Source organism: Acartia tonsa, chromosome 4, assembly GCF_053477335.1.
Source record: "Acartia tonsa isolate MP-2025a chromosome 4, ASM5347733v1, whole genome shotgun sequence".
Classification (NCBI taxonomy): domain Eukaryota; kingdom Metazoa; phylum Arthropoda; class Copepoda; order Calanoida; family Acartiidae; genus Acartia; species Acartia tonsa.
In genome coordinates, this window is record NC_137263.1 from 21,360,156 (window position 1) to 21,375,291 (window position 15,136).

Genomic DNA, 15,136 nt, shown 5'->3' on the forward strand with positions numbered 1-15,136 from the left:
AAATTTTTTAAATATGATAGAATGATTTTATAGACCAATATTCTCATATATGTAATGTTCTTGGGAAAATATTATTTTCTTTTTTGTTTTAAGATAAAAGTCTGATATATTTGTAATTATAATTATAGTAGTGAGGTTTTTAAAAGCTGAATACAGATTCCTGGGACAACAAAGTATAATGTTATAAGCGAAGCATCTCTTTAATCAAGTCCTAAAAATGTAAGTATGTCCTTGTCCTATAAACAATAAACATTATCCTATATTAACGCAGTTTTTCAATAAATTTACTTACAATTTGTTCTACTTTTAAAATTTAAATTCTGAATATTTAGTTCTGATACTCTACAAATGTAAATGTTCATTTTTCTACCATTTCATAGCTTCGCTTTTATTTGTTGGATGTTGTCATCCTTGTTTTGTATGAGTCTAAATATTTCAAAATTTATTGGTCCAAATTGGTTGTACGTTTCATAATTCTTTATAAAGGACTTTAGGTGGTTTTAGGCTATTTTCATGGACTCGATGGAGGCTAGGATCTAAGCAATTAGTTTTATACTGGAGTTGGAGAATGTGATTGTTCTCAGTTGCTATTAAAGAAAGATGCAGCAATATTAAAGCTGTTCTCTTAAATATATTCTAATTTAATGTTAAGAAAACGTTGTTTAAAATTGATCATATAATGTTTAAAAGCGAAGCTTTTCTATAATTAGGGTCGTTCCGTCCGTACGTCCGTAACGGATAGCTTTTTTCGTTAATTTAGGCATGTTAGAATTGTCCTATCGATTTCAAATTTTGCATGGTGATTCCTTTAGTAGTAAGGTACGATTTAGAAAGCGTAGCAACTCTATAATTTCATTACCAAAATGTCCGTACGTCCATTTTAAACATGTTGATTTTTTTACTTTTTTAACAACAAATTTTTATGTGATCTAATCATCCGATTGATCTGATTTTTGGTATATTGATTCCTGGGACAACAAAGTATATTGTTATAAGCGAAGTAACTCTATAATCAAGTCCTAAATATGTAAGTATGTCCATAAACATTATCCTGTATAAAGCAATTTTTCAACAAATTTACTTACAATTTTGCTTCAACTCTTATACATTTATATTCTGAGTATTCAGTTCTGACACTATTATAAGTGTTCATGTCCGTTTGTCCTACCGTTTCAGTGCTTCGCTTTTATGGATGTTGTCATCCTTGTTGAAGTATGAATAGTGAAAAAAGGCCTTTATGATTAAAGTTTGCTTAAATCAAATAAAAAAGCTATTGTTTCATCCTTATGAAATTTTTTAAAATTTCTAATTATGTTGAAATTATCTAATTGTCTTTAAATAATAAAAAAATGAATACAAAGCTGATGACGTCAATCGTAAAACATCATCGTTTTAGTGCCACATATATTTTACTTGAAAATTCTGTGAATCATCTTTTTTACTTTGTATGACGTCAAAGTACAAAACATGGCGTCGGGCGAGCAAGATCTTGTTCGAACAAGTTTGGCGCGGAGTAATTTCTTTAACAAATCTAGAGAAAGTTCAAATCTTTATTTATTAAAATTAATATATTTCCTAAACGAATTTATAAGTATAGAAAACGTTTTGGAAATATATGATGATAATTAAGGTAAATCTAAAGAAAGGCGGGCTTTATCAATATAATTCTACTCTTATTTGTGACTCACGTTATCATCACACAACAATGCATAATTTTCAGGGATAGGGTTTTTTTTTATAAAAATAAATAACTCTTTTATTTGTGAAATAAAAGCTACCAAAGGTGTATTTTATATATTTGTGTTTTAAATTTCGTAGTGCTATGACCTTTCATCCCTGATAATTTCCCGTTTAATTTTGGAGGAATGGAGTTTCATGTATTTCGAGGGGTTGGGACAGAGAATAAGGCTTAGAGAGAGAAGGCAACACATCATCTGGGGTTGTTTGTATTCAAGGCTATACGTGGGGGGAATTGGGAAGGTCTTTTTTAGCGTGAGGCTGGCTTTGAGAGCAAAGCATTACTTGAATGTTTTTAAAACAACAATTTATATTTAAAGCTGACTTTTCAAATTAGCTTTATTTTACTAAAATACATATGCAAGTATATAAAAATCAAAATCTGTAATTCCCTTAAGAAAAAAATAAAGAATAAAAAGCTAGCTCCACATAAAAAAAGCTTTTTTGGTCTTGCCTGAATTGTATTCAAAACTTTAAACAAAATACTGATTACTAAAGTGATACTTTTTTTTCTCAAAAATGAATACTTTTATTTTATATGTTAGTTTGAGTTTTATATAAATCTTTTAGCTTTTAAATAAAAAATGATTAAAGGTTTAAAAATTCTGGTCAAGGTACCTCTCTGTTTCATCATGTGTTCGCTTCGAGAGGCTATTCCCAGTTTTAAACATATTTATTTCCTTTCTTGCTTGTATTTAGTTTATTTGGTAAAAATCACATACATTTTAATGCTCCGCCACTATAATATATTTCTTGAATATTCAAATACGGCTCAACATTTTCGTTCTTAGCTGCAATTGAAAAAAAAAAATTTTTGAAGGTTAAATTTTTTGCTTGTTTTTTTCCCCACCTATACAAAAATAGCTGAAACCCATCATAGATGAAGATATATGTATGTAACGTGAATATTTAAAACGATTTATCAGTTTTTGAGATCTTAATTTTGTTAAGGAACAATGGATGGACATTTGTGTTTATACTTTTACCATAGAAAATCTCCAAATATTAAAAAAGAAAATCCTCCAATTTTATTATAAAAACTGGTCTGGGCTGACTTTCAAAACATTTGGTAAGTTGGAAACTAGAACGTTCTCTGTTTTATTATTTTTAAGGCTTTTGATATGTTTTTATATAAAATAAGTATATATTTTGTTTCAAAACATTATTTTATAGTATTAAAGCATAAAAACGATTCCAGATGTCAATTGTTAGTCGAATTTAAGTAAAGTTTAAGTGAGACTAGTTTGTATGCTTGTGTTGAGTAACCCAGCCGAGCACTGGAGTATAAATTCAAATGCGGAGTAAAATTCTTTGTCATTGATTCAGATTACTTCGTGTGGAGAGGTTGTGCTGTTAGTTGCAAGATTTTTTATTGTGAAACGTTTTTGTTACGTGCCATTTTCAAAGTTTCTACGTTTACCCGAGTGTTGCTGTTCTGTTTTTAAACACAGGTATATTTCACCATTAGTTCAGGCTTTATTAATCATCTAGCTTAGGTTAGAGAAATGACTATCCTGAACTATCGCGTGAATGCGGAGGAGGAGGACCAGATGGAGACCCAAGGCGTGGAACGCTATCCTTGGGACAGGTTTTTAGCTAATTCTAAAGTGCCGCAAGGTCAGACTGATGAGCTTTTAACGTGGATTTCTAAAGTTAACCAGAAGAAGAATATGGTTAGTAGGCAAAAGAATAAAGACCTCCGCAAGGAGGCTTTACTCCAGAACGCCAAAATTAGTGCTGTGAATACTTTGCATTCTATGCAGAACGAGAGGAGACGCAGATGGAATGAGTTTAAACTACGCCAAAAGGGCATTTCAGACGATGATAGTATATGTGATTGTGAGGCCTGTTTCTTATGCATTAGACACAATGGTGCAATGCACGGGAAATGTTACTGTAACGTAATTTTTAGTCCCCGGCCCTATTTCATGGAATTTAATCACACTTCTAAGACTATTAATAACCAAGATGAACATTCTATGGCTATAGACAATTTTCTTTCATCTCTTAGTTCTAATAATGCCAGTGCATTAAAACGTAAAAGGCCCGACGCCTTTGTTCCTAGTAAAAGATGTAAAGCTTAATTTATTAAATTTTTTCTAAATTTTATACTAATGGCTGTGAATTAATATCGTACTTTAGATAAATATATTTTGTTAAATATTTAATTATGTTTTGTTTTTAATCTATTTAATTTCAGCCTCTTTGCCGGAGTGTGCGAGGCTACCACCTGACAGGAATCTGTCCTCGGTAACCACGCGTCTTCTGAATCAATGACGGAGGTAACCAGCTCTCATTTCAAGACCAGAGTCTTCTGTTATTGAAAGGGGAGCCAGGTACTTAAATTTTGGACGTTAGTGCTTGTAAATCTTGTTCATATTTATTTTTCGTTTCTAATTGTTACATTAATTGTTTCCTTTTTCTATAATCTTTGTTATTTTTTCTCAAGATTTACAACCATTTTTGTCCGTGATACATCAAGATATAAATCTACTTTACCAAGTGGGATATACATAGTTGTACGTATTTGAAATGCAGATTAAATTGTGCCGTCAAGGCCGCTTGAATATTATTTATAGAAGGAGTCACTTTCAAGATAAAAATCTACTCGGTGTGATACATCACCACTGCCAAGCCAAGTAAAATTTTTCCACAACAAATGCGCTAATAAAGGACCACATACCTGAAAGCCTGTACACATCAGGTACAACACTTTTAATCCTTTCTTTATTTTTGACAAATTAATAATTGTATAGGTTTACATGACATCAAGATATAAATCTTTGTATGGTATATGTTGTGAATTATGCTCATGAGATAATAATAATATTAATTAAATATTTGGGTTGTCAAAATCACGGCACGTTGATTGGTTTTTGGGATTTAATTTATTTAATTAAACAAAAATAAGATTAATGAGTTGGTGGCTAAATGCACTCATGTTATTGTTTTTCAGTAGCACTTTATTTCCTTCCGTGCTTTCCTTGCCTCCTTATTTGTATGATATCCTCTAAATTTTGATTTTAAAGGCCATGCAAGGAATGTACATCACAGTAATCTTACTTCCCCACCCTTATTGCTATTGTGGATTAAGCAGGCTAAGTTTTTAATGCATGAGGCATAGCCAGCTATTAGATATAGAGCTAGTATTGTGTGCCGTGAGAGCAGCAGATATTCAAGATATAAATCCTTAAACCGCGGCCAATTGCTGTATGCTTGATGATTCAATTCTTTTAACTAACAAGTATCTTCATTCTTAAAGACTTCATGCACCGCAAGATATAAATCTCATTTGATAATTTTATTAAAACTAAGTTTTTTTATGACTGGTAAAATTTGTTACACATTTGTTATTACTTTTTCCTTTGATATCATTGTGCATGATTTAATTGATGGGAAGGGAGTTGGCTGTGAAGATGCTTTAAGCTAAAACATTTATTGTGTTTCTGTGAAAACCTAGTTTCTTACTAAATTTACCTCTTCTGTGTAATAGTATTTAGTTTAAGGTTAAGACTGGAATGGATATTCTTTTTTTATCAAACGGGACATGAGAAAAGAAAAAAACAAATTTTAATTAAAAATCCCTTGACTTTCAGTCTATGTTTCAATTGTATCAAGATATAAACCACTTCTTGTAAGCTTTGTATCAGTCTTTGTCTTAGTCTAATTTCACCCTAAAATTAATTTACAGATATCTTTGCACTTCAGTTTTAACACAGGGCTAAGAAGTACAATATTAATCTGTAAATAGTTTATTATATGTCTGTAAATTGTCATGGTTTTGAATGCATGGAGTCGGGATGATAAATTCCTGTTTGAATTTATCCTCTTTATTTTTTTTCCAAGATAAAAATCTAGCACATTCTCAATATCCATGCAAGTAATTTTATGTTAAATAACATAGTTTTGTAAGTAGTCCTTAACTTTGGCTACAATTTTTTTCTTGGTTTTAACTATTTAGCTTCTGTAGTTACCACGGAACCTTACACCTATCAAGATATAAATCAACGTGGTGCTACAGAACACATTTTGGTAAAATGTTTCACAGTACCCTTAATCAAATGTTTGGTCATATAAATATTTTTTCAAGATATAAATCTTACTGTGCCCATATGTGGTTGTATATTCAACCCTAGCTATTATTGGAATGAAAAATGCTTGTTGTTTATGCACATAGATTCAAGTTATAACTCAGATTATAGAAACTTTTAAAAGTGGATATTGAATTCAACATGACCGAAACACAATTTGATGTAGAGCTTCTCGCCAACTCAAACAATACACCTAATATCAACATACAGATTTCTTCCAAACTAAAAGATTTAGACAGCATGGTGATAGTACCTGAAGTCCTTGAAATAATATTTGAACTTCCATGTTGTCCTAAAATGCCAATAACCTTTTTGTTTTAACAAAGGAAAAAGACTTTACTTACAGTTTTCCATGAATCAAGCTATAAATCAAATGGCCGCTGACTTCCTGGAAGTATCAACCAAAAATTCTTCTACAGTGGTAATCCATTATACATATATATATAAAAATACTAGTAATTAGGACACGAAAAATTTTACCTAAATTGAAAATAGTTTAAACCCTGTTATAGAAATGCTAAAAACTTCCAAGATATAAAGCTGCTCAATGAGCCTTTTTTTGTAATGTTTAGAGGTTAGTAACAATTTGTTGCGCAAGCCATGTTAATTTTTGGTAAATATGTAAAGCATCAAGATAAAAATCTCAAACAAGTTATTAAATATTCGTAGCGGTGACAGCAATCAAGATAGAAATCTAGTTTTTACCTGTAATTTGAATGCCTGTGAATTTACAAATTTTCGCTCATTTGTTGAAAATATCATAAGTAGACTAGATATTCTAGTGAAATAATCTGTTTTTAAGAAGGAAAATAGTCACCTTTCAAGCAACGGGAGGTAACAACTTTTAATTGAGATGCATGTATATTTGGAAAAATAACATGTGTTTTAGGAGTGCGGTGAGCTCCACAATGGGCCCGCACACTGTCACCAAAATATAATCTGTTTATGCCAAATTAGCTGGGTCAGGGGGATGTTGTCACACACTAACCTTGCTTCTACAGGTACATGGTACTTGCTTTTTAATTTAATTAATAAGTATTTATTGCACATATAATCTAAATATTTAAATAAAATGGAAAGTGGTGATTTGTATAAGGGGGGTAATATTCTTTGCCTAACCTATGTTTCAGTAGTGTGGTGAGCTCCATATGGGCCCACACTTAACGTTTGTTGAAATGGGATTCCAGTCGTTTTCTTCTCCCCTTCTTCTGTTGTAGTATGAGGTAAAATGTAAATATTTAATTTTTGGTATTGCAACTAATTTAGAGGATTTTTTCATTATTTTATATTAGATAAAATTCTATGTTTGTAACCCTTAGTTGTTTAGGTATTCTTTTTCCTATGTAAACTTTTTTATTGTGGCGAGCTCCGTATGGGCCCACAAATATTTTGTGCGGAATAACTCTTTTTCAGAGTGTGGCGAGCTCCATATGGGCCCACACCATTCATAATGTAAATAATGCGAGTCTTGTGCTCTAAAATCAATAATGCTACGTGCTTCAATCAATCCAAGGAAACATATTTTTTAGAAATTTTAGGTCTAATAAATAAAGGTAACAATTTTTGTAACAAAAGTCTTCTCCTTGAAATCACTAAGTAAAGGCTATATTAGTGAAGTAACATTTAGATAAAGGTCCTATGAGAAGTCTAAAACTAATTGTCTAAAAATATAAAAAAAAATAATATATAACCAAAATGCCTTAATTTTATTTGCTTCAAGGCAATGTCTTAATCATTTTTTTAGTACTGCGTCCCCAACCTCCCCGAATAAGGGGAGCCTAATCTAGTTATTTAGTTAACCAAAGGCCGGAAGCTAGTCGTGAAACTGCCCCAATACGTGCCATCCAAGATAAAGAGCTGTGAATCTGTGTATCTTCACGCACCCCTAACAAGTTAAACACACGGTAACATAATACCTAAAAGTTGATTTACTTTCTTACCTTACCTTGTCTACTTTTGATATTATCATGCATATACATACTGCTTAGCTAAATGTTCTTAATTAAATCTGTTTCTTATTTTAACTTATATTCTAAAATCTCCTTAATTCATATGATTGTCACAAATAATTTGCATTATGGAAATTTTATGTCATTTAAGTCTTATTATTTGCATTGTTACTTTGCCTGACCTCCTCGAGAGGATCTAACCTATGTCTTAGATAAAATTAAACTTGAAATACAACTGGTATTGTGCTGGAACTTCTCCTGTTATTTTCTTCCTCCCGTGAGCTCCGTATGGGCCGGGATTGTATCAGGTGTAAATGTGAGAATGTTTGATTTTGTATTCTAACCACATGTAAAATATAACATAAATTTTTTTCTTTAATTAATATCTTGGAAACTAGTTTTCCAATAATTTTTTTTGTTTGTTTTTTAACTCTATTAAGACTTGAGCTTAAACCAAAGGGAATCGAATATTCTCACTGCGTGTGCGAGCCAATGCGATGTGTCTCCCCTCCAATGGGTGTTGTGTGTTCTTGGGCCAAGTTAGGACTACGAAGACTCCAAATCCCGTGAGCTCCGCATGGGCCGGGATATGAAGTAAGTGAGCCTTCAATTCAATAAATAAGATTTGTTGGTCTTGTGTATTTTTAGCCAAAGAACGAACTAAATGGTGTTAACCTCACAATCCCAAGTTCGAGCCTCAACCTGTAAGAAGGTGAAGTTGGTGTGGTGTGTGCGCGCGCGCGTCCCGTGAGCTCCATATGGGCCGGGACACACAGTAAGTCATTAAATTCTTATTGTGATCTTCTCGATAAATACATATAATATAAACCTCATTCTATTCGATAATTAAACAAAATGTATTTTGTAATTTAGATCTTTTATTAGAAATTAGTTACATATTATAAGATCTTAACATATTTGTTAGCATGAATTATTTGCTTCTAATTTTCTTAGTAAATGTGATTAGTATTCACTTAAATTATATGAAAGGTTTAAAGCATTGAATTATTGGTTTTACTTAAAGGCCCTGAAACCTATCTTTGTCTATAATGTTAATGCTTCAAACTTTATTAATATTGGTCAAGCACCTGTTATAATATCTAAATATATTGAACCCTTATATTTTTGTCTAATAAAAAGATATTTTTGTGTCCCTTAAACGCCCTAGCTGGCATGTTCAGGAATGAAATAAACTGACAAATCTGACGCAGAAAATGCAACATGGAAGTACGTGCCGTACAGACCTCCTCCTAGGGTTCCATAACAGTAACCTCGATCTCGGTAAAGCAAGTGTTGGTATACTTTTTACTTAATCAAAGAAAGAAATAAAGAAAACTTATTCTCCAACGGGTATATCCATGTTTAGAATACCCAAAAATAAAGTTATTACGTTAATTTTTATAATTATGAAAAATGCCACTTTCACTGTATTTTTAGATATTTGCCTCTTGAAAGACCTGGCGGCCTTGCTTGCGAATGCAGCAGACACAATTTTTCATTCCAAGGGATCTTAACTAGGGAGCTCCAGAAAGAAAGGACCGGCCGTTATTTAGCAGGGGAAAGGTATAAATGAGGCCATGACGGAGCAAGAACCAGACATTGACTTCTTCACCGAGAGAGGATATCTAAGTATTAGGGAGTCCTTTACAATGTTGCAGAACGATGTATATCTGCATTTTAACCAGAAAAATCTTCCCAATTAACCTGTCTTTACTGATACAACCATCATTTATCAATAGCATCAACTTATCAATAGCTACATATTATGAATAGCTTAATCTATGGAGATGTCATCTATTGCCTAGAGTCTTAACACATCCCAAGAGTCGAGTTAAATCACACACATACAACATTTCCTACGCGTGCGTTTTCCAGCTGATGTCGTCCTATATCCTAAAATAGTTGTGAGGTTGAGCCTTTAAATATGGCGCGTGTATTTTGGTATTCCCTGGTCGTGTAAAGATGTGACCGAAGAAAGAAGACTGGTAGCAGAAGAAGGATCATACCCAAAGAAGACCTGGTTGTCCAACATAGCCGAGGCTTGGTGAGCTCCTGTTCAGGGCCCAAGTCTCGTGCTTCTTCATTCTTTATATATTTTAATTTAGTGGCGAGCATGGTTTGATTTATGTTGGGTGCGGCCAGCATTTGTCACAGAGCCAGTCGTTGCTTATTTTTCTCTCCCCATTAGCTGCAGCCTGGTAGCAGAAGAAGGAGCGTTGACCCGAGAAGACCTGGTTGTCCAAGATTTTCCTTGTTCAGATGGGAGAGCTCCTGTCCAGGGCCCTGTCTGATGGCCTGAGGTTCTACTCAACAATTTTCTTCTAGACAGGTTAAGACTATTTTTTTCTTAAGCCCGGCTATTCTACAAGTAGCGTGTCTGACTAAAACTTCTCGTTAAAGATCCCTTTTTACTTTATATTAAATCCTAAATTTTTCACTTTCTTAATTCTACCAAGATAATCTAGAAACGTTTATTTGAAAATTTGGTTTTTTAGTAAATCAAAAACTTAAATTGCTAAATATCTACCTAGCATATGTATATATCAGCATTAATTTCAAACATAACTTTTCTTTGTTTTTCATGATTTAGCTCTGCAGGATGTTTTTCAATTTTAGATACATAGGTTTAGAAGACTTCTTTTTACAAAACCTGATTTGCGTTATGATACCTAGTTTATTTTATAAATTTTTTACACGTTTTCTTCGGAATTAAAATTATCTGTTCTGATCGTATCTTTGCATTCATTTTCTTTAATTAAAATCATTTTCATTTTACTATCTGCGGAATACGATGCGTTAAATTACCACTCTTTGCCATTTTTATGTTTCTTTACCTGAAGATTATTTTCTTTTATCTAAAATAACTAATTATAAATTTTTTATTTAGTTTGCTGTTTCCTGAGTAACGTGAGCCTTGATTTCACATTCCGGTGGCCGATGATTTGGACCTCAGGCGGGTGGTTTTCCTCCGGGCACTCCGGTTTCCACCCAATTTTTTCAATAATAATAATTACAAGAAAAGAAATAAACTAAAAGAATAATAAAGAAAATTACAAATTATATTCTGCATTTTGTTATTTTTAGTACCTTAGGTTTTTAATGATGAATCAAGATTTAACAACTTAAAAATTTAATTTTCTAAGATTAATTTTTCGTGCTTATTAATTCATTGTTAAAATCCATTTTATTATGTATATATGTTCGAATTCGGCGTTGATACAAGGATGATTTTAGATCATATTAGCGAATATATATTTCTGAGTGGAACGCCGTAATAGTGTCTAACTGATAATGACGTTACAAAAAAAATTGGCAAATGAGAGGCCGTTATTGACTTTGGTAAAATTTAAAGTGGCCTCTCATTGGCTAATTTTTATTGTTACGTCATAATCAGTCAGACACTATTACTGTGTTCTTCTGAGTGGGGAAAATTCAAATAGTTTTTTTTTCGGGGATATATTTGGTATCGTAACGGCTAGGTAGTCTGCTAGGGGGTTTTGAGCAGAAGGGTTATTTAAACGCTGAGATTGCGAAAAATTAAGTCCATCGACTTGGGTATTTACAATGTAGTTCAGCCGTGTTCATTTAGAATCGTGGATAGGTATAAAGAAATTGACATCTCGAGGTTCTGTTCAGACTGCACAATGCTGAATACTACGGTTTTTCAAATTAGTACGATGTCTCTCTGTCTGAAGCTTAAGATCTTTGACCCACTATTTAAGAATGTACTTTATTTTCTATGGTAGTTTTAAGCTTTGTAGTTGCAGTACCTACCTGCCTAAAATTAATTCTCTTAACGCACCCACCTCAAGAGTATTCTTAAAATATGCGGGTTTTTTCTTTCACGGCAGGGCAATGGTCCTATCTATAGTAATAAGTAGAACGATGTATGTCCGTCTGTATGAACTTCAAGATTTTCGTAACCGATTGGGCTCTACTCTTCAGAGATTACATATTACTAGTCTTACTAAAGTATCAAGTTCATTCGTCTGTCGCGAAGGATCTTGCTAACCACTGAACCGATATGGTTCTCTTGTACCGTTAAGATTCTTAGAGGTCCTGAAATGGTGTTAAGCTCTCAATTCAAAGAAACTGTAGCCACTAGTTTTTTAAATCGAACGTTTAAATTTTTGTTCTCCAGCAAATAAACTAACCAAGGATGTGTTGTCGAGAGATTGGAAGGAAAAACAAAACCGTAGCAATTTAATGTAAAACATAAATGGATATTACAAAAAAATTTGTCTATTCAAGTTGCTATTTCCCCTGTCAATTATTGGTCAGTTCATTTTTCCAGTAGAAAGGTGGGAGGGGTGGATATTTTAGCCCGCTACAACGTTCATTTAGAAGTTAAATAACATATGAAATAAGTTTAGAAGTAAAGCTACTCTATAATTACATATGTCTGCTTATAGCTGATGGCTACGCGTTTTGGGAAATATTTGATTCGTCAGTCTGTCGGTAACGTTTCAAAGTTATACTCTGCGATTTTATATACGATAAAAGTTATTTCTCGCATCGTATTATAAACGGCTTTCCGCGGATATAGAATGTACAATTATGGGATTAAAACTATTTTTTTTTAGCCCCGAGGTGACGAAGTCACCGGCTAAAAAAACTAGTTTTAATCTTATGATTGTACATTTCTATATTCGTAGAAAGCTGGATATAATACGATGCTAGACATAGTTTTTTCGTATGGATGAGAACCGGTTCCTATCCACCGGATTCGAATGAATACAAGAAATGATTTTTGTCTTCGTTTATGTAAGACTTGTGGGGGGGGGGGGGAGATAATTTGACTGCACAAAGTAAAAAGGAAAATTTGGGGGAGGGGGTTTAGTTGGCTTCCCCTCAATTTTAGTACTAAAAAAAGAAAATTAATTTTCTGTTGCATGCGGTGGGGGAATTTTTTTACAGGTACGATTTCTCCTCTGAGGGTGTTGGTACACTTCCCCGAAATAGTTAGGAATCTTCCCAGGACCTATAAGAAGCCACATTATAACGGAGAACCATATCGGTTCTGCGAAATCCTTCAATACAGACACACAGATCCTGTTTCTATTTTTTTAAGGTTGTTATTTTGTTGAAAAAGTTGCTGACCAATATACATCTACTCTAAAAATCCCTTTGTCCGTCATTCTATTGATGCTGTTATGAATAACATCATAATTTTATAGGAAATCTGTGTCTTTTTCTAGGAAAGGGGAGACATTGGACTGTTCATTACACTAGTACCTAAAGTTTTATAATAACGTTTCATTTTCGTTGGTTCAACAATTTTGGAGATCATTGAAACTCGCTTGGTTGCTTTATCACCTTGAATATCTATACGTTTCAACCACTAATTGTAATCTACAGATGGGATAATTTTGTGTATCATGATTAGGGATGTACATAAATTTTTTGGTCATTGTTCTATTTCTTTAAATCCCTCACGGTTGGACCCTCAGATGTCAAAACTTTATTTGAGTGTTTGGCCAAAATGACTTAGCAATTGTATCTGTAAGTACGTCTAATAACACCCTTTGCTATTTTTAAAATCCTAGAAAAATTTTTTTGCAAGAAAATTGCATAAATTCGCAACCTTTTTTAGAACCACTACATAACCCAAGTTTTGAAACTTTTTATATAAAATCCTTTTTACAAAAAATATCAATAATTACTTAAAATAAAACCTGAAAGAAAAAAAATCTCATTACACGTGTTAATTTGCATGTTTTAGGTCTTTTTTTGAGGAAAGTATAACTTCCACATTTTTGACAATAATATATTTTTTTAACATTTCAAAGTAAAATATAATAAAACTTAAACGATTTTTCTTGAATTATCAGTTGAAAATTTCATCAAACATGCAATTTAAGTGATGAAAATTTAATAAAATCATTTTTTGAATGTTTAGAATTACCAATTTTCTACATTTAAAACAAAATGTTAACAAAATTTAAAAACATTTAAAAACATTTTAACATATAACTTCAAAAATCAATAACATTTTATAAAAAGATGTTTCAAAAAATAAATCATTAAAAGGTATTAAAATGCATTTGAAATTACTTAAAATTAAAACGAGAACATCTTTTTACACTGTATTCTGTGTAATAGAGTTTAAATGACATGATTAGTGAATGAAATATTTCCTAAACTCATTAAGCCTTTTTGTGACTATATTAAAAATAATTTATTTTGTTTTATATTGTTTTTTTATTCAAATATTTGACAAAATTTTCCCTACGTCAATAAAATAAAGTCAGTTTTTTACTGTTTCCAGGTTTTTCTTTATAATTATAACAATTAAATATAATATAAATCTTCATTATCTTTTATTTGAATTATCATACACATTAAAATGTAAAGTATAAGCTAGAATAGCACTTTTTTCAACGAATATTTTAATGACATTATATCAAAATAATTCCTCTTAAATATCACACAACATATGATTGGGAAGTATAGCCATTTCTTGGAGGTATAATATTTACAAAAATACCATTAATTCTGTTTTTATCAGAAGTTAAAAAAATTGAACAATTCTAAAACACTGGTTGGCTGTCTAGATATTGAGTACACTAAGACTACGGCTCTGTTCTATTGAAATAACGTTGCAAAAAGAGGGGTTCTGAAAGTAATCTACCTAATTTTTTTTAAAGAACCAACAAGTACTGTCAGTATATTTTTTCTTGTAATCTAGCAGACAATCAAATCATAACACAATTTTCATGATAAAATATTCAGGTTTCTACTTCACATTTTAAAAAATATACTGATCAATAAAATGTTCAAAATTTTACTTTGTACTAATTGAAAAAATATGTTGTAATTCTTATTTTAAAGTTACATTTTTATCCCTGACAAAATCATAGACGACTTTTAAAGGCATCAAAACTTAAAAATGTTAATTAAGTATGAAAACTATTTTCTTCAATTTTTCTGAAGTTATTATCGCATTCTATGGTTTTTTTATTATCATTTACTTATATCGAAAGTGCCAGACATTGTACCCTAACTTATTCATTTAATAAAAAACCAACCGTGCCCTGTTTTCAGACTGCTAAATTTTTGAGTCAAGATAAATATTACCCTATTGCATCTATATTTTACAACTTATGTCTGTCTGCCTGTTAAATGCTTACTTTTTCCATCCACATTTGAGTGCCTCGCTACATTATCCGGATTCTTTCTAGATTTACTTAATTTTTGTGTTATACTTTGGATTAGAAGATTTAACTTGAATCTTCGCCAACTAATTATGTCGTGCACCTGACATAGGAGCAGTAGGAACCAGCTCATACCAACAATTAAATTAATTCGGAAAAAAATCACGAAACATATACGTGTTTTTCAGCTGTCGTTGGGGGGCAA

General features: G+C 31.9%; 1 long non-coding RNA gene across 1 annotated transcript; it reads left to right on the plus strand.

The window, feature by feature from the left end:
* The first annotated feature begins 3,047 nt into the window (after positions 1–3,047).
* On the plus strand, positions 3,048–10,837 carry LOC145316424 (uncharacterized). The gene is made up of 3 exons (XR_013878496.1): positions 3,048–3,188; positions 3,938–10,106; positions 10,665–10,837. It is a non-coding gene; the product is annotated as an uncharacterized LOC145316424 (long non-coding RNA).
* The last annotated feature ends 4,299 nt before the right edge of the window (positions 10,838–15,136 follow it).